Source organism: Saccopteryx bilineata, chromosome 5, assembly GCF_036850765.1.
Source record: "Saccopteryx bilineata isolate mSacBil1 chromosome 5, mSacBil1_pri_phased_curated, whole genome shotgun sequence".
NCBI lineage: Eukaryota > Metazoa > Chordata > Mammalia > Chiroptera > Emballonuridae > Saccopteryx > Saccopteryx bilineata.
The window spans coordinates 77779865-77804565 of record NC_089494.1 but is presented as its reverse complement, the minus strand read 5'-3'; the positions used below and the strand labels follow the sequence as shown (position 1 = coordinate 77804565).

At 35.7% G+C, this 24701-nt stretch overlaps 2 protein-coding genes across 2 annotated transcripts in view; one reads left to right on the top strand and one right to left on the bottom strand.

Annotated features, from left to right (window-relative positions):
• Positions 1 to 24701, top strand: part of MARCHF7 (membrane associated ring-CH-type finger 7) — a 180271-nt gene that overhangs the window by 36964 nt on the left and 118606 nt on the right. The window contains exons 2-3 of the mRNA XM_066279520.1: positions 13761 to 13886; positions 18585 to 18734. The gene's annotated coding sequence lies outside the window, so the exon portion shown is untranslated. The remainder of the gene's footprint in view (positions 1 to 13760; positions 13887 to 18584; positions 18735 to 24701) is intronic.
• BAZ2B (bromodomain adjacent to zinc finger domain 2B) overlaps positions 1 to 24701 on the bottom strand; it is a 452863-nt gene that overhangs the window by 370202 nt on the left and 57960 nt on the right. The window lies entirely within an intron of this gene.

Below are 24701 nucleotides of genomic sequence, written 5' to 3'. Positions count from 1 at the left end.
TTGACATTTGATTATGTTGCATACCCATCACCCAAAGTCAAATTGTCTTCGGTCACTTTCTATCTGGTTTTCCTTGTGCCCCTCCCCATCCTCCTCCCTCTCCTCTCCCCCAACCAAAACCACCACACTCTTGTCCATGTCCCTGATTCTCATTTTTATGTACCACCTATGTATGGAATCATATAGTTCTTAGTTTTTTCTGATACTCTTATTTCACTCAGTATAATGTTATCAAGGTCCATCCATGTTGTTGTAAATGATCCAATGTCATCATTTCTTATGGCTGAGTAGTATTCCATAGTATAAATGTACCACAGCTTCTTTATTCAATCATCTATTGAAGGGCATTTTGGTTGTTTCCATGTCTTGGCCACTGTGAACAATGCTGCAATGAACCTGGGGCTGCATGTGTCTTTACGTACCAGCGTTTGTGAGTTATGTGGGTATATTCCCAGTAGAAGGATTGCTGGGTCATATGGTAGTTCTATTTTTCATTTTTTGAGGAACCACCATACTTCCTTCCATAGTGGTTGTACTACTTTACATTCCCACCAACAGTGGATGAGGGTTCCTTTTTTCCACAGCCTCTCCAACATTTGTTATTACCTGTCTTGTTGATAATAGCTAATCTAACAGGTATAAGGTGGTATCTCATTGTAGTTTTGATTTGCATTTCTCTAATAGCTAATGAAATTGAGCATCTTTTCATATATCTGTTGGCCATTTGTATTTCTTCCTGGGAGATGTGTCTGTTCATGTCCTCTTTCCATTTTTTTATTGGATTGTTTGCTTGTTTGTTGTTGAGTTTTATGAGTTCTTTGTATATTTTGGATATTAGGCCCTTATCTGAGCTGTTCTTTGAAAATGTCATCTCCCATTTAGTTGGCTATTCTAAGTCTGATGTAGTCCCATTTATTTATCTTTGCTTTCACTTCTCTTGCCTTTGGAATCAAATTCATGAAGTACTCTTTGTAACCAAGGTCCATGAGTTTAGTACCTATGTATTCTTCTATGTAATTTATTGTTTCAGGTCTTATATTTAGGTCTTTGATCCATTTTCAATTAACTGTAGTACACGGGGACAAACTGTAGTCGAGTTTCATTCTTTTGCATGTGGTTTTCCAGTTTTCTGAGCACCATTTGTTGAAGAGGTTTTCTTTTCTCCATTGTGTGTTGTTGGCCCGTTTATCAAAAATTATTTGACCATATACAGTGGTTTTATTTCTGGGCTTTCTATTCTGTTCCATTGGTTTGAATGTCTGTTTTTCTGCCAGTACCATGGTGTTTTGATTATATGGCTCTTTAATATAATTTGAAGTGAGGATGCCCCCAGCTTCGTTTTTTTTCCTTAGGATTGCTCTGGCTATTTGGGGTATTTTATAATTCCATATAAACCTGATGATTTTTTGTTCCATTTCTTTAAAAAATGACATTGGAATTTTGATGGGAATTGCATTAAATATGTATATCGCTTTGGGTAATATAGTCACTTTGACTATATTTATTCTTCCTATCCAAGAACAAGGAATATTTTTCCATTTCATTATATCTTTTTCAATTTCCCTTAACAATGCTTTGTAATTTTCATTATATAGGTCCTTTACATTCTTTGTTATGTTTATTCCTATTTCTTATTTTTGTTCCAACCATGAAGGGGATTTTTTTTTTTAGTTCGTTTTCTGATGTTCCATTGTTGGCATATAGAAAAACAATGGACTTTTGTATATTAATTTTGTATCCTGTGACCTTACTATATTGGTTCATTGTTGCTAGTAGTCTTTTTTGTGGAGTCTTTGGGGTTTTTTATGTACAGGATCATATCATCTGGAAAAAGTGAAACCTTTACATCTTCTTTCCCAATATGAATGCCCTTTCTTTCTTTCTCTTGTCTGATTGCTCTGGCTAGAACTTTCAGCAGTATATTAAATAAGAGTGGAGAGAGTGTATAACCTTGTCTTGTTCCTGATTTTTGGGGAAAAGTCCTCAGTTTTATGCCATTTAATATGATAGATGATGGTTTATCATAGATGGCTTTTATTATGTTGAGATATTTTCCTTCTATATCCATTTTGTTAAGTGTTTTAAACATAAAATGATGTTGTATTTTATCAAATGCCTTTTCTGCATCTATAAATAATATCATATGGTTTTTGTTCTTTGTTTTGTTGATATGATGTATTACATTAACAGTTTTACATATGTTGAACCATCCTTGTGATTCTGGGATGAATCCCACTTGATCATGATGAATTATTTTTTAATGTGTTGTTGTATTTGATTTGCTAGTATTTTGTTTAGTATTTTAGCATCTGTATTCATTAGAGATACTGGTCTTTAATTTTCTTTTTTTGTGTTGTCCTTGCCAGGTTTTGGTATGAGAGTTATGTTGGCCTCATAAAATGTGTTTGGAAGTATTGCTTCTTCTTCGATTTTGTGGAAGGCTTTGAGTAGAATAGGAACCAAGTCTTCTTTGAATGTTTGATAAAATTCATTATTATAGCCGTCTGGCCTTGGACTTTTATTTTTGGGGAGGTTTTTAATAGTTTTTTCTATTTCCTCCCTGTTTAGGCTTTCTACTTCTTCAAGACTCAGTCTAGAAGATTGTATTGTTCTAAGAATTTATCTATTTCTTCTATATTGTTAAATTTTGTGGCATATAGTTTTTCATAGTATTCTACATAATTCTTTGTATATCTGATATCTGTGGTGATTTCTCCTCTTTCATTTTGGATTTTGTTTATATGAGTCCTTTCTCTTTTTTCCTTGGTGAGTCTAGCCAAGGGTTTGTCAATTTTGTTGATCTTTTCAAAGAACCAGCTCCTTGTTTTATTAATTTTTTCTATAGTTTTTTTGTTCTCTATTTTGTTTATTTCTGCTCTGATTTTTATTATTTTCTTACTTCTGCTGATTTTGGGTTGTCTTTGTTCTTCTGTGTCTAGTTCCTTAAGATGTGAAGTTAAGTGGTTTACTTGAGCTCTCTCTTGTTTGTTCATATAGGCCTATAGTGATATGAACTTCCCTTTTATTACTGCTTTAGCTGCATCCCAGAGATTCTGATATGTTGTAATGTTATTTTCATTTGCCTATATGTATCTTTTGATCTCTGTGCTTATTTCTTCTTTGAACCACTCATTTTTTAAAACTATGTTGTTTAGTTTCCACATTTTTGTGGGTTTACTTCTTTTTTGCAGTTGAATTCTAGTTTCAAGGCTTTATGATCAGAAAATATGCTTGGTATAATTTCAATCTTTCTGAATTTGTTGATGTTATTTTTGTGGCCCAATATGTGGTCAATTCTTGAGAATGTTCCATGTACACTAGAGAAAAATGTATACTCTGGCACTTTGGGATAATATATCCTGTAGATGTCTATCATATCCAATTGTTCTTGTGTTTTATTTAAGGCCAATAATTTTTTTATTGATTTTCTGTTTGGATAAACAATTTAGAGCCTTCAGTGGTATATTGAATTCTCCAAGTATAATTGTATTTTTGTTGGTTTTTTGTTTTTAGATCAGTCAGTAGCTGTCTTATACATATTGATGCTCCTTGGTTTGGTGCATATATATTAAGAAGTGTTATGTCTTCTTGATTCAATGTCCCCTTTATCATTATGAAATGATCATATTTGTCTCTGATTACCTTTGCTGTCTTGTAGTCAGCATTGTTGATATGAGTATTGCTAAACCTGTTTTTTGGGGGGATGTTATTTGCTTGGAGTATTGTGTTCCAGCATTTCAATTTGAATTTGTTTTTGTCCTTGTAGCTTAGATGTGTTTCTTGTAGGCAGCATACAGTTGGATTTTCTTTTTTAATCCATTCTTCTACTCTGTGTCTTTTTATTGGTGAGGTCAATCCATTTACTTTTAGTATAATGGAAAGCATACATATCATGTTCACTATAGTGCATTATCTCATGAGTGCTTTTGCACTCCACCCTCCTTTGCTACTGTTAATCTTTGTCTTCTCCCCTTTTTTGTTTCTTTGTCACAGATTAATCTTTTTATTGAGATTTTAAAAACATTTATTTATTTATTCATTTTAGAGAGGAGAGAGGGGAAAGAGAGAGAGAGAGAGAGAGAGAAGGGGGAGGAGCAGGAAGCATTAACTCCCATATGTGCCTTGACCAGGCAAGCCAGGGTTTTGAACCGGCAACCTCAGTGTTTCCAGGTTGACGCTTTATCCACTGCGCCACCACAGGTCAGACCTTTATTGAGATCTTGATGAAGCTTTTACTTGTAGTTTTGTTTTGTTTTTTGTATCTGGTCGGAAAACCGGCTTTAGTATTTCCTGAAGTGGGGGTTTTCTGGTGATAAATTCCCTCATCTTTTCTGTATTTGTAAATGTTTTTATTTCTCCTTTGTATTTGAAGGATAGCTTTGATGGGTATAGTATTCTTGGCTGAAAGTTCCTCTCTTATAGGACTTTAAATATTGGGGTCCACTCTCTTCTAGCTTGTAGAGTTTCTGCTGAGAAATCTGTTGATAATCTAAAGTCTAATGGGCCTTTCTTTATATGTTATATTCTTCTTTTCCCTGGCTGCCTTGAGAATTTTTTCTTTGTCATTGGTTTGTGCCAATTTCATTATGATGTGCCTTGGAGTAGGTTTGTTAGGGTTAATATAACTCAGTGTTCTGTTTGTTTCTTGAATTCGAGGCTTTAGTTCTTTCCACAAGCTTGGGAAGTTTTAGTCTATTATTTGTATGAATATATTCTCCATTCAACTTTCTCTCTCTTCTCCTTCTGATTTACCCACTATTCTTATGTTGCTCTTTCTGATGAAGTCAGACAATTCCTGTAGAGCTATCTCATTATTTTTAAATTCGTGTGTCTCTCTCCTCTTCTCTGTAGTACTTCTAGTTGCCTGTCTTGTATGTCACTACTTCTCTCCTCTATCTTGCCTATTCTATTGGCTAAGCTTGTTACCTCATTTTTTAGTTCATGAATTGAGTTTTTCATCTGTTTGATTTGTTTTCATAGTTTCAATTTCCTTGAAGTATTCTTTCTGTTCATTGAATTGTTCTTTGAGCTCCCTAATTGCCTTTCTGTGCTTTCTTGTATATCTCTGAGTATTTTTAGGACTTCAATTTTACATTCTCTATCATTTAACTCCAAGGTTTCTAAGCTATTGAAATTTTTTTTCTATAGATTTTTCCTCATTTATCTGAGCTATATCACTGTCTTTTGTATCCATATTTGAATTGTTTTTCTTTAATGGTATTTAGCAGTGGTTTTGTTAATAACACTAATAAGAGTTGATAAAAAATAAAAAATATATTTAAAAAATTATTTTTGAGAATACAGTGAAAAACTGAAAATTCTATTGTTCTAAGTGGAAAACTACATAGAATGCAGGACCTAAGTTGGGGGAAGTGAAAAAGAGGCAAAAAACAAGGTGAGAACCCACAAAATGCTACAAGGAAAAAATTTGGATCAAGAATAAAATAATTTGTTTGTAAATAACAGTCAAATGAGAGATATAGTGAAAGAGAAAAGAAAAAAAGAAAAAGAAAAAAAAATGCAGTGAAAAATGAAAATTCTATTGTATTAAGTGGAACAAAAACTACCTAGAATGAAGATCCAGAGTTGAGGAAATGCTAATGATATGAAAAGCAAAGTAGAAAGCACATTAAATGGTATAAAGAAAAAATTTGAATCCAGAATAAAATAATTTGTGAGTGAAGATCGAATGAGAGAAAAAGAGAAAGAGAAAAGAAGTAACCAAAAGAGAGAGAGAGAGAGAAGAGAAAAGAAAAGAAAAAGAGATAAGGATTTTGGAATATAATCCTCATAGAAAAAAAAAAAAGAATGGAAAATGTAACACCTATGGTTAATAAAGTTCAAAATGACCAAGGTGGAAGAATAAAAAGATTAAAAAATGAAAGAAAAAAATAAAAAAGGTATAAAGACTGGATTTTTCTTGGTTTTGAGAGGTTATTTTGTTTCTTTTTCTTCCTTCTCTCTCTTTCTGGCCAGTGGTGCTGTACCCCAGGTTCTGCCCCTGTGGCACTCTTGGCAGAGATTTGCAGTTGATGTGTCACTATGGTGATGACATAAACTAGGCCCCAGTCCAGTTTGGTAGGCAGGGCTTGTTAGCGTTTGCAGGCTCTGACAATGGGAGAGTCCGTTTTCCCGGAGCCTCTCCCCAGATCTCTCCTTCCTGAAACAGAAGCCTGAGGACCCAGCTGTGAGGTTGCCCCAGCCACTGCCTGGAAAGCAAGAGGCTCTAAGAGCTGCCAAATCCCCCCCTTAATCCCTGCTCAAAGCAGGGTTCTGGGTAAGGCTTTGACAGCCAGAGCTGCCAGCTTAATCAGACAGGGCTGGGGAGTTGATTGCTTTTCAGTTGTCTTTCTGTGAGCCTCAGGGCATGTCTAGTGTGCCTCAACTCTCTGCGGATCTACTCTTTCCAGGCTTTTTGCACTTTATAACCTGTATCAGCTGGTAGGAAGATGCTCCAGTCACTGCCTACAGAGCAAGAGGTTTTAAAAGCTGCCAAGTCCCTCTTCCAGGTCCGTTCAAAGCACAGCTCTGGGTATGAAAGCTTTGTCAACCAAAGCCACGAGCTTAAGCAGGCAGGGAGTGAGCTGACTTCTGGTCAGGCTCTTTTCTAAGGTTCCCCGGGTATGTCTAGTTAAATTTGCCTCAGTGCTCCATGGGTCTGCTCTCCACAGGCTTCTCCCTTGTTGGGAAGCCTAAAGCACAGCCCACCCAACTTCTGCAGTGTTCTCTAAGGTGTGCTCCATGGTATTGTGCTTTTTAACCTGTATTGGCTAGCTGGAAGTTGCCCCAGCCACTGCCTGCAGAGCAAGAGGCACTAAGAACTATCAGGTCCCTCTCTGGTTCTGCTTAAATTGCAGCCCTGGGAAAGAAGGCTTTGTCAGCCAGAGCTGCCAGCACAATCCGGCTGGGCAGTGAGCAGACTGCGGGGTAGGCTCTTTTCAGGGTTCCATGGGTCTGCTCTCCAGAGTCTGTCTGCAAGCTGCCTGTGTGCCTTTCCTTCCACCATTTCCACAGTTGTCTTCATGGAGTGTGCTTTGTTAGCCTGTATGGCTGGCGGAGGTGCACCTCCTGGACAGGTTCAAGCATAGGGAAGCCGGCTCTTGTGCACTTCCTGAGCGCTGTTGGTCTCAGGGAGCAGGGATTATACAGAAACTCTGGCTATAGTGCACGCAGAAGGCCACTGCTGACAGTCTCTGACCCAGCCCCTCCATCCAGGAACATGGGTGCCCATGCCTGAAGCGCCAGGTGGAACCACTCGCACACTGCCTACACTCGCCATCCGGGAGACCAGGAGTAACAAAGCCCAAAGCCACTCTGGTATCAGTCTCTGTAGGCAACTGCTGGCCCACCTCTGCCAGGGTTTGCTGCTGGCCTCAGCTCCGCATCGGCTGAGCCACGGGCACACTCTCTCCTCAGCTTGAATATCTCTTCCCTAGCCAGCTTCTTCCCTCTCCCTCTGCCCTCCCTTCCTCTCAGTTCCAAGTGAAAGCAGCCCTTCCTCAGGTCAGTGAGGGAAGCACAATACTCGGTTCTCTGTCTTAATTCCTTCAGAGTGGATTATATATTCAGCCACCTTTTCACCCAATCGTACCTTTGTTCAATGTATGTGTATTTCAGATGCTCCTGGGATTGTTTTTCTGTCTCTAGTTGTTGAGTTTTTTGAAATTTCAGAGAGAGGTATCAGGAGCACTCTTCACGGAGCCATTTCTCTGACGTCACTCCGGTATTGTGTTTTTAATGTCAAAATTCCAAGTACCCAATATTTGTATAAGAAGGTAATTGGTTTTTGTATATTGTTTGTATCCTGCACACTTGCTATATTGGTTATTAGTTACAGGAGTTCTTTTGTTGATTCTTTGAGTTTGAGAACAAAAATAGTTTTATTTCTTCCTTCCCAATATGTCTACATTTAATTTCTTTTTATTGTCTTGTTGCATTAGCTAAAATCTTCAATAAAATGAGTGAACATATTTGTTTTGTTCCTGATCTTAGTAGTAGAATACACAGTTGTTTTTTTTTACCAGTAAGAATAAGTATAATGTTAGCTGTAGATATTTTAATAGATGTTCTTTGTCAAGTTGAAGAAGTTCCCTTCTCAGTTTGGTGAGGTTTTTTTTTAAAATCAGGAATGGATGTTGGATTGTTCAAATTCCTTTTCTACATCTATTCATATGATCATATGATGATTTTTCTTCTTTAGCTTGTTGATGTAATGGATTACATTAGTTGATTTTCTTTTTTTTTAATTTTTATTTATTATTTTACAGGGACAGAGGGAGAGTCAGAGAGAGGGATAGATAGGGACAGACAGACAGGAACGGAGAGAAATGAGAAGCATCAATCATCAGTTTTTCGTTGGGACTCCTTAGTTGTTCATTGATTGCTTTCTCATATGTGCCTTGACCGCGGGCCTTCAGCAGACCGAGTAACCCCTCGCTAGAGCCAGCGACCTTGGGTCCAAGCTGGTGAGCTTTTTTTTTTTTGGCTCAAGCCAGATGAGCCTGCGCTCAAGCTGGCAACCTTGGGGTCTCGAACCTGGGTCCTTCCGCATCCCAGTCCGACACTATTCACTGCGCCACCACCTGGTCAGGCCATTAGTTGATTTTCAAATATCGATACAACCTTACATACATAGAGTAAATCTCACTTGACCATGTATTTCTTTTTATACATTGTTGGATTCTAATTGTTAAAATTTTGTTGAGAATTTTTGCATCTATGTTCCTAAAAGACATTAATCTGCACTTTTTTGTTCCATTTTGTAAACTGCCTGGTTTTGGTATGAGGTTAATGTTGGCCTCACAGAATGAGTTACTAAGTATTACTTCTGTTTTTATTTCCTGGAATAGATGGGAGGTAATTGTTATACTTTTTTTCCTTGAATGTTCCTGTTCAGTTTATTATTCCTATTATTATTTTGTAATATGGCTTCTTAGAATTTGCTTGTGCTTCAGCATAACTTAGTGGTCAGTCAATGATTTGACCACAGCTTGTGTTCACATATCTTGACCTGATAAGACTTCTATTTACTAATTAATCTGTGTGCATGATGCAGAACACTTTCAAAGTGATGCAGAACACTTTCAAAATACTATCTAGGATGGGGGGGGGTCTCTCCCCATCATTTCCAACCTCATTTGGCAATTTTGAGCCACCTCTCTGGATTCTTTTGCCTTACAATTTCCACCACGTGCTCTTGGCAATGACTTGCATATGTGTAGTTTAGCTAAAGATATGTGGGGAGCCTACCTTAGCCCCTATGTACCTATTTCATTTCTAGGATCACCCATCAAGTTTCTGGCTGGTCTACTTCTCACCCCAGAAGGAACTACTAATTCTGAATAGCAAAATACTATCTAGGATGGGGGGGTCTCCCCTCATCATTTCCAACCTCATTTGGCAATTTTAGAAAATACATGGGTTTTCATTCCTCGCCTTTGAGTACTACTCTGAAATCAAATGTGGAAGTTTCCATGACCAGTCAAAATCTGGTAGAACTACCATTCTTGTCTACCAAGTGGAGAAATGGGGTACAGATACACTTCCAGATAAGAATGCCACAGCTTCCCACTACTATCTGAAATTGCATTTGTTTTTCATGACGAAGTTGCTCAGAATGTGTCTGCTTGTGGTTGATTTCCTGAAATAAATTTCCAATTTTTCCACTTAGAAAAAAATCAGCTTTATTGAGGTATAATTGAGATACAAAATTCTAAGGTATTTAAAATGTACAATTTACATTTTAAGCATTTTAAAGTATACAATTCAGTGTCATTATGTACATTCACAATATTGTGCAACCAAAAAAAGAGCACTATTTCCAAAACATTTTCATCTTACCAAATAATAACTCTGTACTCATTAAAAACTAACTCTACCCCCTCCCATAATCTCTGCTTACTTTTGTCTCCATGAATTTGCCTAGTTTAGGTAAGCACATATAGGTGCAGATACAATATCTGTTATTGTGTGTTTGGATTTATTTTACTTAGTGTAATGCTTTCAAGGGTCACACATGTTGAAGCATGTATCAGTACCTCATTCTTTTCTTGTGGCTGAATAATATGCCGTTATATGAACATACCACATTTTGTTTAATGATTTGTTATAAAATAGAATTTTGTTTATTTCCACCTTAAGGCTAATATAAATAATGGTGTTAGGAAACTTTCTGCAATTTCTTCTATGAGTATGTTTTCATTTGTCATGAGCATATACATTGTTGTAGAATAGATTGATGTATGTTTAACCTTTTTTAAAGAAATATTTTATTTATTGATTTTAGAGAGAGAAAGGATGAGGGTGGGGGAGAAGAGCAGGAACCATCAACCCATAGTAGTTGCTTCTCGTATGTGTCTTGACTGGGCAAACCCAGAGTTTTGAACCAGTGACCTCCACATTCCAGGTCAATGCTTTATCCACTGCACCATCAGAGGTTAGGCATTAACCTTTTGAGAAACTGCCAAATGTTTTCCAAAGTGATTGTACCATTTTTCATCCTTTTCAGCAGTGTAAAGCATTCCATTTCTCCCTATCCTCACCAATAATCATTTTAAAACAGCATTATTAAGGTATAATTGACATATAATAAACTTCATATCTAAAGTGTACCATATGATAGTGTTGCCATAAGTGTACCATAGACCGTACACCTGGGAAAACCTTAGCACAGTCAAATATAGTGAATCAATCCATCACCCCACAAAGTTTCCTCATCCCCTTGGTAATTCTTTGTCTCCCTTTGCTTACACCCCTGACTCCAAATAACCACTTATTTACTATCATTATTGATTTCTTGTATTTTTTAGAGTTTTACATAGATAAAATTATATGGTATGTATATTTTTTTTGTAAAGCTTCCTTCCTCCTATATTGATGAGGCATATTCCATTTTATGGCTATATCACTATTTCTTTATCCATCAATTTGTTGGTGACATTTTGGATGTTTTCAATCTGGGATTATCACAAAAACTAACACTACAAACACTATAGTAGAATGAGTTTATGGAGACATATGCTCTTTTCTTGTGGGCAAATTCCTAAGAGAAGATTTGCAGGTGTATGTTAAACTTTTTAAAAAACTGCCCAACTGGTTTCCAAAGTGATTTTTACAGTTTTACATTTGAACCAGAAATAGAAGAGCATTCCAATTCCTATACAACCATGTAAAATTTGGTATGGTCAGGTTTTAAAATTTTATCCATTCTAATTGTGTGTGTGTGTGTGTGTGTGTGTGTGTGTGTGTGTAACTGTAGGAGTTCACAGAACATAAAATTAACTATTTTGAAGGGAACAATTCAGTGGCATTTAGTTTATTTAGAATGTTGTGCAACTACCGCATTATCTACTATAACTGAAAAATGTTTTCACCCCAAAATAAAACCTCAAGCAGTTTCTCCCTATTCCCTCCTTCCCCTATAGACTGGTAACCACCAATCTGTTTTCTGTCTCTGGATTTACACATTCCAGATATTCCATATAAATGGAATCATACAATATATGATGTTTTGTTTGGCTTCTTTCACATAGCACAATGTGATTAAGGATCATCTGCATTACAGTATGTATCATTACTTCATTCCTTTTTATTGACCGAATACTATTCCATAGTATGGATATACCCTAATTTGTTTATCCATTCTTTTGTTGATGAACATTTTTGGCAATTGTGAATAGTGTTGCTATAAACATTCATATGAAAAAGTATTTGAGTACCTGTTTTCTGTTCTTTAGGGTACATTTGAGAAGTGGAATTGCTGGGTCATATGATAATTCTATGTTTAACTTTTTCAGGAACTGTGAAAGTGTTTCCACAGTTGCTGAACCATTTTCTATTGTCACCAGGAACTTAAATATGAGAGGTTCCTATTTCTTCACATTCTCACTAATGCTTGTTTCTTACAATTTTTTTAATGGTCAACATAGTGGATATGAAGTGTTATCTCATTGTGGTTTTTGATTTTCATTTCTTTGATGACTAAATAATGTTGAGCATCCTTTTGTGTACTTATTAGCCATTTGAATACCTTCTTTAGATAAACGTCTATCCAGATCCTTTGCCCATCTTTCAATCGGCTATTTTGTCTTATTATTGAGTTGTAAGAGGTCTGTATGTATTAAAGTTACAAATCCCTCATCATATATTTAATTTCAAAATATATTCTCCTATTTTGTAGGCTGTCTTTTTATCTTTTTGATAGTGTCTTTTGAGATATAGAAGTTTTTAATATTGATGAAGTCCCATTTATTTATTTTTCTTCTGTTGCTAACTTAAACAAAAATATCTCACTGATTTTTAGAGAGAAAGAAAGGGGAAGGGTGAAAAGTGAGAGAGAAAGAGAGAGAAAGAAAGAGAAACACTGACTTGTTGTTCCATCTATTCATGCATTCATTGGTGGATTCCTGTATGTGCCCTGCGGGGATTGAACCCACAAACCTGGCAAATTGGGAAATGCTCCAATAAACTGAGTTAGTTGGGCAGGGATTCTGTTGGTAACTATTAAGAAAAGTGTTAAACAATTTTCAAAAGCGACTATACCATTTTACATACCTTAAATTGTATTGGGCAGCATTCTCTATTTTCTGAAAAGACCGTGAACACTTGGTATTAAGATTTCCAAGATTTTCTGTTTTTCTTGTAGTCAACATTGGTAAGCTATTGTCTAAATAAATTCATCCATCTTACATAAGGTGATGAATTTGATACAATAAGTTGAAAATATTCTCTTACTACCCTTTTATGTTCATAGGATTCATAGTGAGATACCCTTTTCAGTCTTTATATTGGTGGTTTTTTATTGATTTTCCTGATCATCATCTATCAATTTTGTTTCTTTTTTAAAAATCAGCTTTTGGTTTTGTCAATTTTCTCTATTTTTTCTTTTTAAGTCTGTTTTCTGTGGTTAATTTCTGTTATCTTTATTTTTTCCTACCTCTACATCGTATTTACTTCTCTCTTCTTTCTCTACCTTCTTAGTATTGAATATTAAGTCTCTGATTTTAGAACTTTCTTATTTTCTAATTGAAGAATTAAATCTGTGTTGCCCTGTGATCACTGCTTCATCTGCTTGCCCCAAATTTTGATATGTTGTATTTTCACTGTTATTCACTTCAAAGTATTTTCTAATTTCCCTATGATTTCTTTTTTGCTCTATCACTTATTTAGAAGTATGTTTTTAAATTGTAAAATATTTGATACTTTCCTACCTTATTGTTACTGAGTTTTATCTTAATTATGAGGGTTAAGACCATATTATATATAATTTGATTCTTTTTAAGTTTTCATGGATTTGTTTTATTTTCCATCATATAATCTATATTTGGGAACATACCATGTACACACAAAAGTATGTGTTTGGCAGTTAGGGGGGTATAGTGTTCTATAGATATTGATCATATCAAGGCAATTCATACTATATGTTGTCTTTTTACTGATTTTTTTCTATGTGTTCTATTAACTACTGAAAATGGGTTGTTAAAATCTCCTATCAATGTGGAAACATTTATTTCTCCCTTGTATCATCTCAATTTTTACTGCTTGTACTTTAAAGTTGCTGTTAATTTCTAATTATGTCTTCCTGCAATATCCTTTTGTCTGTCTTACAACATTTCTCTTTATCTCTGATAATATACTCTATCTTGAATATTATTTTTCTGATATTAATATACCTATTTTTTTGTTCTCATATTTATACCTTGTCTGGCATAGGTTTGTCAATTCATTTACTTTTTAAAAAAGAATTTATTTATTCATTTTAGAAAGCCAGACGGAGGGCGGAACAGGAAGCATCAACTCCCACATGTGCATTGACCAGGCAAGCCGAAGTTTTCAAACTGGTGACCTCAGTGTTCCTGGTCGACACTTTATCCACTGTGCTACCACAGGTCAGGCATTTTTTTAAATTTATTTTTATTTTTTTTTACAATTCATTAACTTTAAAAATATTTATTGATTGATTTTAGAGAGCGAGGAAGGGAGTAGAGAGAGAAAGAGAGAAATATTGATCTGTTTCTGCATGTGCCCAGAGTAGGGATCGAACTGGCAACCCCTGCGTATCAGAACCACACACCACCCAACCAAGCCATCTGACCAGGGACATTCATTTACTTTCAATATATCTGTGTGCCTTTATATCTAAAGGGTATCTCTTCTAAGCAGTATATAGTTTGGTCTTCCTTTTTTTATCCACTCTGAAATCTCTGCCCTTTAGTGGCAGTGTTTAGATCTTTAACATTTAATATAATTATTAAGACTGGATTTCATCCAACCAGTTATTATATTTTATTTTTTTTTATGATTCTCAACATATATATATATATATATAATTATGTATATTTGTGTTAAATCCTTTAATATAATATACCCGATAAGGCAAATGACATATTCTGTGATTCTGTGGGTGGCTGAACAATAGTCCATATTTTAGTAATAGTCCAGTGATGACACATTGCAAGTAGACTCTTGTCAAAGCATACTTTCACATGAGAAAGTTGGTTTTACTTAGTTTTGTCAAAGACAATTCATGCTTCAGTGTTTAAGCAAAATCCCATTAAGTAATTCACACATTTTGCTTTTGCTGTTTAGATTAATAACTACTATAGATTATTGGGCACATGTGTGTATCCTATTGTATAATTTTATTTTCCTGTCTTAAACACAGGAAAATATTTCTTGGAGTACATACTTGATTAATGCATGATACTAAGTGTAGAAACTAAGAATTAAGGGTGAACCAGTTTGAAAATATTTCAATTAGGCTCACTTTACTATTTGGAAAAATAATAAGTGATATATACATTTTTAAAATTTGGATATACATAACTTGCTCATGATCTCACTCAACTTTATTCTAAGTGGTTACAGAAGGGGAAACAGTAATATTATTTTATTTTTGTTCTCTCTGCTGTTTTGTTGTTACTGTTCCCTAATTTGTGTCTTTTAATATTTCTGTTGGATTTTGAGCTACACCTCTATATTTTTCATTTTTAGTGTTCTGTAAGAAACATAATATACATCTCTAATCTTTCAGAATTCAACCTGAATACCTTTCATGTAAAATATAAACACCTTGCAAACATACAGGTCCTTTAATCATACCCTCACACACACCATACTTTATTACAGTTTCATATATTTCCTTATAGTTTTAATTTATTATACATTTATGTATTATATTCTGCATACTTTGAAAATGCCAAAGGACAATGTTATAATTTTACTTTAAACATCCATATGTCCTTTTAAAGAACTTAAGAGGATAAAAATACTTTTTTATTTTTATTCAGATATTTACCATTTCTGATGCTCTTCAATTGCTCCTGAAAATCAAAGTTTTCTGTTAATATTATCCTTTTCCCTTTGAAGAACTCCCATCACCATTTTTTGTAGTACAATTCTACTAGAGAAAAGGTTCTCCTAGTTTTCCACTTAAAAAACTGTCTTAATTTTGCCATCATTTCTGACGGGTATTTTCACTGAACACAGAATTTTGGGCTCACTAATTTATTGTTTTATCTTTAAAGTCTGGCTGCTATGATTCCTGATGAAAAATACTTTGGGGTTCGGATGATTGTTCTTTTGTTTTTTTAGTTAGAGAGGCATAGAGACTGAGATAAGGACAGACAGGAAGGAAGAAAGATGAAAAGCATCAACTCATAGTTGCAGCACCTTAGTTGTTCATTGATTACTTTATCATACGTGCCTTGACTGGGGGCTTCAGCTGAGCCAGCGACCCCTTGCTTAAGTCAGTAACCTTGGGCTGAAAACAGCACCCAAGGGATAATTTTGATGATCCCAGGCTCAAGGTTGACACACTATCCACTGCACCACCACTGGTCAGCCAAGAGTGAAAGTTTTCCATGGATAAGGAGTACCTACTTTATTCTTCTGGAGGAAGGGGAATATTATAGCTTTCTGACTCCTCCCATTGCTTAAGATTCTGGGGAGTTTTGCCAGCTAACTTGGTATAAGTATACAAAATGCACATAGCATATTTCTGGGAGGTTTTTTCTTTTGGAGGCAGGTGAGTTATAGGTCGAATGCCAAGCTTTGTCTAAAACCAGGCCCCAGACTTTCTTGAAGGTTCCCTCAATATACCTGCAACTACATTTGTATTGGAAAAATTCTTACATTAAACACAGTTAAAGATCACAATCACCTCCGAAGTCCAATTCTTGATCCTTGATGAGTTATCATTTAGCTAGTAGCCATGAGGTATATACTTCTGTATTTTTTATTTTTTTTGTAATTAGGGATCATATATACTCATACATATATAGCTATGGCTTTACTGAACACAACTTGTTCCTTCTAAGCATCATCATGGACTGAGGGCTTTTTAAAAATTCAACTGGTTCCAGTTATAATTATGGTCTTCTTTTTAATCTTTGAATTATCAAAATTTAGCCAATAAAGGTCTCTGAAGCTGGCATCTTTGTCAGTACTTCCAGACATCTTGCAAATATTTTTGATTTCTAACAATAATATATTATAGAGCACTATTATTTTTCCTGACTGAAAACATGAGAGCAGTATTCTCCAAAGAATTCTGGCTTATTTCAGTGGACAACAAACAAGATATTTAAACTCAGATGGCTTTAGCTTCCCATCTAAAATGACTATTTAAAAACACACTGAGTACCCAGGGCTCCTTAGAGAAATGGTTCATTTTAAGACTGGGAAAGAAAATGTATAAGCTGAGCATAAAATATCTTGTAATGGAAATAGAAGTGCTCAAAAAATGAGATACTAGGAAACAAATTAAACAAAAGAAATGTAAGACTGTATGCTTGAAGTGACATCATTGTCAAAGAAGCTCTAAATAAATGGAAAAATAGTCCATGTTCATGGCTTCAAATACTTAACATTAATAAAATGGCAATATGCCCCAAATTAATGAAGGGATTCAGCACAATACCCATTCAAATCGAGCTGCGTTCCCCCACCCCCGAAATCAACCAGCTGATTCTAGTATCCATATAGAACCCAAAAGGGACCTGAGAACACTAAAATCATCTTGTAAAAGAACAAGGTTGGGCATGGGCAGGGTAGCTGAGTCGGTTAGAGCATTGTCTAAATATCCCATGATCGTGGGTTAAATCCTTGGTCAAGGCACATACAAGAAACAACCAATAAATACAGAACAACAAACTGCTATCTTTCTTTCTTAAATCAATAAATAAAAATTAAAAAAAAGAAAGAACAAGGTTAGAGAACCTTCAGTGGAAAGGTATTGAGAGAGCAAAAATAAACACTAACATCTACAGTAAATTAATTTTTACAAGAGTTAACAAGAGAATTCAGTGGGAAAACAAAAAGAGTACTGAGAAAACTGAATATCCACATGCAAAAAAATTAGCTGGATCTCTACCCTACACCATACACAAAAATGAACTCAAAATGGATCATAGACCAAAATACAATAGCTGAAACTATAAAATCTCAAAAGAAAACATAGGAGTAAATTCTATGACCTTGAATTATGCAATGGTTTTTTAGATACAACACCAAAAAATCACAGATAATTGAAAGAAATGTAGATAAACCGGACTTCATTAAAAGTAAAAACTTTTGTGCCTTCGCAGGACAAAAACAAGAAAGTAAAGACAGCTTACAGAATGAAATAAAGCATCTGCAAATCATACTTCTTTTGTCCGTAAAATATAAAAAACTTACTGTTGATAAAATTAAAAATAAGCAAAGGGTCTAAATAGACATTTTTTCCGAAGAAGATATACAAATGACCAATAAGCATATGAAAAGATGCTCAAGTTATTAGGGAAATCCAAATCAAAACCAGTGAGATACAACTTCACATCCACTAGAATATGTAAAATAAAACTGACAGACAGTAACAAGTATTGGTGAAGATATAGAAAAATTGGAACCCTCATACATTGCTGGTAGGGAGGTTAAATGGTACAACTGCTTTGTAAACCAGGTTGGCAGTTCATCAAAAATGCTAAACATAGAGTTACCATGTGACCCAGAAATTCCTGGGTATATACCCAGAAAAACTGAAAACATATGCTCGCACAAAATATTGTACATAAATGTTCACAGAAATGCTAGCCATAACAGCCAAGACATGGAAACAACCTGTCCATCAACTGATGAATTGATAAAATGTGGTATTATCCATACAATGGGATATTATTTGATAATTTAATGACATTACAATACACATTTCAACAAAGATGAACGTTGAAAACATTAAGTGAAAGAAACAAGTAAAATAAAAAAAAGACCTCATAGTCTTATGATGCCATTTATATGCAATGTCTAGAATAGGGAAATCCATGGAGACAGAAATCAATTAGTGGTTGCCTAGCGCTGGGACGGTAGAGGAAAGGAACAGGTATTGGCATGACCAGTAATTTCATTTTGGGGTATGATAAATGTTCTAAAATTAGATTGTAGTGATGGTTGTACAATTCCAAATATACTAAAAACTACTAATATGTACATATTAAGTAGGTCAATTTTATGGAATTTGAAATATATTTCTATAAATCTATAAAAAATGCATAACCTGAATTTAATGAGAAAATAAGACAAACCCAATTTTATTTTATTATTTTTAGATTTTATTTATTCATTTTTAGAGAGAGAGGAAAGAGAAGGGGGATGGAGCAAGAAGCATCAACTCCCATATGTGCCTTGACCAGGCAAGCCCAGGGTTTCGAACCAGCGACCTCAGTGTTCCAGGTTGACATTGTGCCACCATAGGCCAGGTAAGACAAACCCAATTTTAAAGAAATTCTATAAAACAACTAAATTCTACACTTCAAAATGTCACTTTCATAACAGTCAAAGAAAAGCTAAGGAAGTTGTCCAGGTTTATTTTTTATTATTATTATTATTATTGGTTTGAGAGAGGGGTTGGGGAATAGACAGCAAGAGAAACATTGACGTGTTGTTCAACCCATTCAACACTCACTGGTTGAACCTTGTGCCCTGACCAGACTGAACCTGCAGCCTTCGCACATCAGAGATGCTCCAATCAACTGAGCTACCTGGCCAGGGCAGGAATTCGTCCAGATCTTAAAAGACTAATAATATATAACAGTTAATGAAATGTGTGACTATACATGAGAAAAAGAATTGTTAAAAAGAACAATTGGGATAAAGAGACAAACACTGAAAGAGGACTGCATATTATTATATAGTAGTATTATATCAACAATGAACTTCCTAACTTTCATAATCATACTGTAGTAATATAAGAAAACATCTTTGTTTTTACAAGATAAATATTGAAATAAAGGTAAAGGATCATAATGCCTGCAACTATCCTAAAATAGTTCAGCAAAATAAAAAAATAATAACAACAATAATGTGTGTATAAAGGAAAAACGCATATGTAAAAATTAACAGTTATAAACTGAGGTAAAAGGTATAGAAGAAAAAATTCTTCCTTAAATTGAACTTTTTACTTATTTATTTATCACACACACACACACACACACACACACACACACACACACACAGATAGGGACACACAGCCAGGAAGTCAGAGAGATGAGAAGCATCAATTCTTTGTTGTGGCACCTTAGTTGTTCATTGCTTGCTTTCTCATATATGCTTTGACGGGAGGGTGTGTGTGGGGGAGGGCTACAGTAGAGTAAGTGACACCTTCCTCAAGCCAGCGACCTTGGATTCAAGCCAGTGACCAAGGGGTCATATCTGTGATCCATGCTCAAGTCAGTGACCCCACGTTCAAGCTGGTGAGCCTGCGCTCAAGACAAATAATCCCAAACTCAAACTGGCAACCTCAGAGTTTTGAACCGAGTCCTCAGTGTCCCAGGTTGACGCTCTATCCACTGCACCACCGCTGGTCAGGCCCACTATTTCAATTGTAGTAGGTATATTATAAATTTTAATATCTGGAAACAGTAGTCTCCCCACATTGCTCTTCTTTTTCAGAATATTCATGGTTATTCTTGCTTTTTGTTTTTTCCTAATAAACTTTATAATCTACTTTTATTTGCTATAAACAAAAAACCCAGAGAGTATCTGTATTGAGGTTAATATTTTAATTTATAAATTAACTTAAGAATTGACCCTTTAATAAAGTTTATATAAAAAATGCCCTCTTGGTTCATGCCTTCTTTGAAATCTTTCTGGGGGTTTATATTTTATCTCATGTGGTTTTAGGCATTTTGTGTTAAGTTTATGCCTAGATCTATTTTGCTATATTTTCTTTTACTATTGAAAATTTAGTCTTCTCTTTCTTTGCATCTATGCTTCTTTCTGTTTGGGATGTTAATTTTTTTTTAGTTTATAACCTGTTATTTAAATTCTCTCATTGTTTTAACTAGTTTTTTAATTTAGTTTATGATTGGGGGATTTTTTTGGATATAGAATTACACCATCTGCAAACAGAAATAGTTTACTTATTTTCCGTTCCAGTATTTACACCTTCAAATTCTTTGTGTTGTCTAAAACTTGCATGGCAATATTAGGCATGCTTATATTTTTCCCAACTTACTGGCAATACTTCTATTGTTTCCCTATTAACAAGGACTATTTTTTGTTTATTGATTTTAGAGAATGGAAGTGCGGGTGAGAGAAAGGGAGGAAAAAGCAAGCATCAACTCATAGTTGCTTCTTGCATGTGCCTTGATCAGGAAAGCCTGGGTTTCAAACCAGTGACCTCAGCATTCTAAGTTAACGCTTTATCTACTGCGCCACTACAGGTCAGGCAACAAAGACATTTAACACAGGAATTAGAGGAATTAAAAAATTGCAAGAAAGACTAGAGAAGCATGTTCTAAAAAGTCTCTTTAAAAATGACTCCCACTCTGGCCAGTGGCTCAGTGGACAGAGTGTTGCTGGTGTATGGACGTCCCGGGTTCAATTCCCAGTCAGGGTACATAGAAGTGACCAGAAGTGACCATGTGCTTCTTTCCCCTTCTCTCTCCCCCTTCTTTCCCTCTTCCCTTCCCACACCCAGTGGCTCAAACAGTTTGAGCATTGGCCCTGGGCATTGAAGGTAGCTTGGTTGGTCCCAGCAGTCAGCCTCAGGTGCTAAAAATAGCTCAGTAGTTAAGCATGGCCCCAGTGTTGCCAGGTGGATCCCAGTTGGGATGCATGTGGGAGTTTGCTTCACTATCTCCCCTCCATTCTCCTAAAAAAAAACCAAGGCCTGACCTGTGGTGGCACAGTAGTTAAAGCATTGACCTGGAATGCTGAAATCACTGGTTTGAAACTGCCTTGCCTGGTCAAGGCACATATGGGAGTTGATGCTTCCTGCTCCTGCTTCCTTGTCTCTCTCTCTCTGTCTCCCTCCTTCCTTCTCTCTCTCCCTCTTCCCGTCCACCCTCTCTAAAATGAATTTAAAAATATTTTAAAAAAAGAAAAAAAAAAGACTCCCAAAACAAATTCACTGAACATCTTTCTTTTTTTTTTTTTAAGGGTCAGGTATATTTATTTATTTATTTTTATTTATTCATTTTTTTAGAGAGACACACAGAGAGAAAGAGACAGAGAGAGGAAAGAGATAGCAAGAACAGAGGGAGGAGCAGGAAGCATCAACTCCCATATGTGCCTTGACCAGGCAAGCCTGGGGTTTCGAACCGGCAACCTCAGCATTCCAGGTCGACACTTTTACCCACTGTGCCACCACAGGTCAGGCCTTTCTTTTTCTTAAGTGAGAACGGGGCAGGCAGAAACAGATGTCTGCAAGCCCCCTATGGGGTAATGCTCTGCCCATCTGGAGCTGTTGCTCTGTTGCTCAGCAACCAAGCTATATTTAGTTCCTGAGGCGAGGCCATGGCTCCTTAGGCGAGCCATCCTAAGCACCGGGGGCCAACTTGCTCCAACTGAGCCATGGTTTCAGGAGAAAAAGAGAAAATAAGAGAGAGAGATGGGAGAGAAGGAGGGGTGGAGAAGGACATGGGCGCTTCTTCTGTGTGCCTTGACTAGGAATCAAACCCGGGACATCCACAGGCCGGGCTGACGCTCTACCACTGACCCAGCCAGCTAGAACCATCACTGAACATCTTGACATGATGGCTAACAGCAAAAGCCAAGAACAGAAGAAAGGTAGCCTTCATTTCACTTCTGGCTTTCAAATTTTGAAGAAATACATCTTACTGGAGAGACCTAATGTGTATCCAGAACCCTAGCATTAAGATATGCAGGAAATGAACTTTTTAGTTTCTCAGTCCCTTCAGTACAAAAAGGCACAATAGAACATAATTTAATGAATTTGAATGAGCCAAAGTACTGTAAGATCCCTTCGATTCCTCAGAGATAGAAGAAATTTGCATGCATCCGTAAACTGTTCTCCATTTCTCAAAGATAGGATATGAAGGAGTAAGTTCAAGGTAAATACAGGCCATCCCTGGGTTACGAACAAGATAGGTCCTACAGGTTTGTTAGGTTGAATCTGTATGTAAGTTGGAACTTAAATGCAACTTAGACAAATGTTTATCTTATCACTGTATTTATTTTTATCTTTCTGTGCATATAAATACTTAAACATTTTCAAATACAACCTGAAACAATCTCGTGTGATCTAAGATGACGGACTTGTTGGGGAGGATGGGACGAGTTAGAGTGGGTTTGATCCTGCTGTTGCAGTCCGTTTCCTCGAGTAGGCCTCAAAGGGCATTTGTACAGAGCTTTTCTTAATCTCATCATAAATGGTCCTTCAGCATCTCAGGCCTTTGGTAACTGTAGAGTAAACTTTACTGAACCTCTCTGTATCAGGATCTTGCTCCTCTAACTTAGCCATTCCTGTTTCAGTAAGACGAAAAGCATCAGCTAATTCTTTTGTAGAAAACTTTTTCTGTTCTGGAGTTTTTATGTCTCTGTTTTCTTCCCTAAATGCTGTAATCTGATGATCTAGTTCCATTAGGTCTTCATTGTTAGCACTTTGCCACAGGAGTTGAGTAACTCTATGATATCAATTAAAAATTTATTTATTCATTTTAGAGAGGAGAGAGAGAGAAAAAATGAGGGAAGGAGCAGGAAGCATCAACTTCCATGTGTGCCTTGACTAGGCAAACGCAGGGTTTCAAACCAGTGACCTCAGCGTTCTAAGCTGACGCTTTATCCACTGCACCACCATAGGTCAGGCAGATATCATACTCACTGATGTTGAACTGCAGTTGATTACCAATAAATAGCCCTTATGGTACTACGTTCGTAAGTAGAAGTTGTACGTAAGTTGGATGTTTATAACTTGGGGACTTACTGTAAAGTGATAGCAATGTAAATAAAACAGTATAAAGGAAAAACCTTTCCAGTTAGAAATTATAAAACCTAAGAAAGTCTGTCTCAAGAGACAATAAAATTAGATCAAGTAAATACTTTTCTGGTACAATTAAGGTATAATTCTATCTAAAATGATGTATAGAAAAGTGATTTTTCAGATTTCCTAAACTGATTTAATTATTACCCACTCTTTTTACATCTGAGCATATCAGCTCATTAGAAAATATAACAAAATTTTAGGTTTTTTTAAAATAACTATTTTTATTTATTGATTTTAGAGAGAGTAAAAAACATCAACTTGTTGTTCCATTTATCTATGCATTCTTTGGTTGATTTTCATATGTGCCATGAAGTGGGATTGAACCCAGAACCTTGGCACATCCGGATGAAGCTCTAACCAAATGAGCTATCTGGCCAGGGCCAAAATCTTAGTTTTTCTAAGTGAAGGCTTCAATTATCTCATATCTACTAGTGTTATCCAGTAGATAGTTAGGATATGAATCAAACTATTAATTTTATTTTTTGATATACGTATTATATTATTTTATTCAAACACTAGTCTGACTGTTCATGGCCCAAAAACATTCAAAGAATAACACAAAAATAAACATGCTATATATTGGTCTTTAAACATTATAGCCAATGATGCCACTCTTGCCTGTGATCTCACTGACGTAAAACCACATCTACATCTCAGTGGTCACCAAAACATTAACAGAGCTTCCTTAACTATGAGCTCTTTGAAGCTACCAGTTTGAGGACTACTGACTATTTTTTCTCAAGCTCTGAATCACTATAGGAATCTCAGTGGGCATGGGAGGAACCAGCTTAGCCTGGCATAGTGACAAAACATGGCCAACTGAAGTTTCAGGTAAGTCACAGCAGTATCAAACTATTAATTGAAAAAAAATAACCCCAAAGTCATTATTAATTGCCATAAAGAAAATTTTGCAAGAATTCTATTCACTTGATTATCTATTTACTGAGCATGTCTCTACTTAGCAAAGCCAGAATATGAAATCTTTTATTAAATTATGAATCATGTCTAAAATTTCTTTAGAAAATTCTAGGTGTGAACAGATATGTAACCAGTCTTTAAAATTCTCTATTTACTCTTATTCAGAAAAATACAGTGGCTATATTTGTCTTAGAGGGAAATCCCTTTCTTTAAAGATTGTATTATCTGGCAGGTTTTTATGACCAGAAAAAATAGTTTTATACCCTTTATTTGCTGCTTCTACTAACATTTTATTTTTTTAATATATTTTTAAATATTTTTTGAGTTTAGAGTCAAGTGGATGAGAAGTAGGTGCTTCATTCTAGCTGTTCATTGGTTGCTTGTGGTACGTACCTGGACCAGAGCTTTTCACCTCAGCGTTTGGTGCACTATCCATTGCATCGCCGCAGGCTCTACCAACATTATTTTGTATTTTTGTTTTATGTTTTGTTTTTAGCAGATACACAGAGACAAAGAGGCA